Raw genomic sequence first — 344 nt, forward strand, 5'->3', positions numbered from 1 at the left:
GAAAGCATCTATTGCTTTAATAATACAGACACCTCACATTTTATATAGTGTCTACATAGAAGTATATTGATTTGGAGTAATCAATGTGATCATTATACCTTTACATGAATAAATTATTCTCTAATTTCCTTTCATTTCACTAAAAATTTTTGTTCATTATAATGAATGTGTGTTCCTTACAGAGTAAATGAAAGCAAATACAGTTTTATTCATTGTGGATTAAGATAATTATAATATATTCTTATGCAACTTTCTAGTTCATATAGACATAAAGTGAGTAATTTTCAATATTTCATATAAGGAATGCTTCAAATATGAAGGAAAAACATTTTTGATAATTTATG

This window comes from Nannospalax galili, unplaced genomic scaffold, assembly GCF_000622305.1.
Source record: "Nannospalax galili isolate Female #2095 unplaced genomic scaffold, S.galili_v1.0 scaffold6527, whole genome shotgun sequence".
Lineage (NCBI taxonomy): Eukaryota > Metazoa > Chordata > Mammalia > Rodentia > Spalacidae > Nannospalax > Nannospalax galili.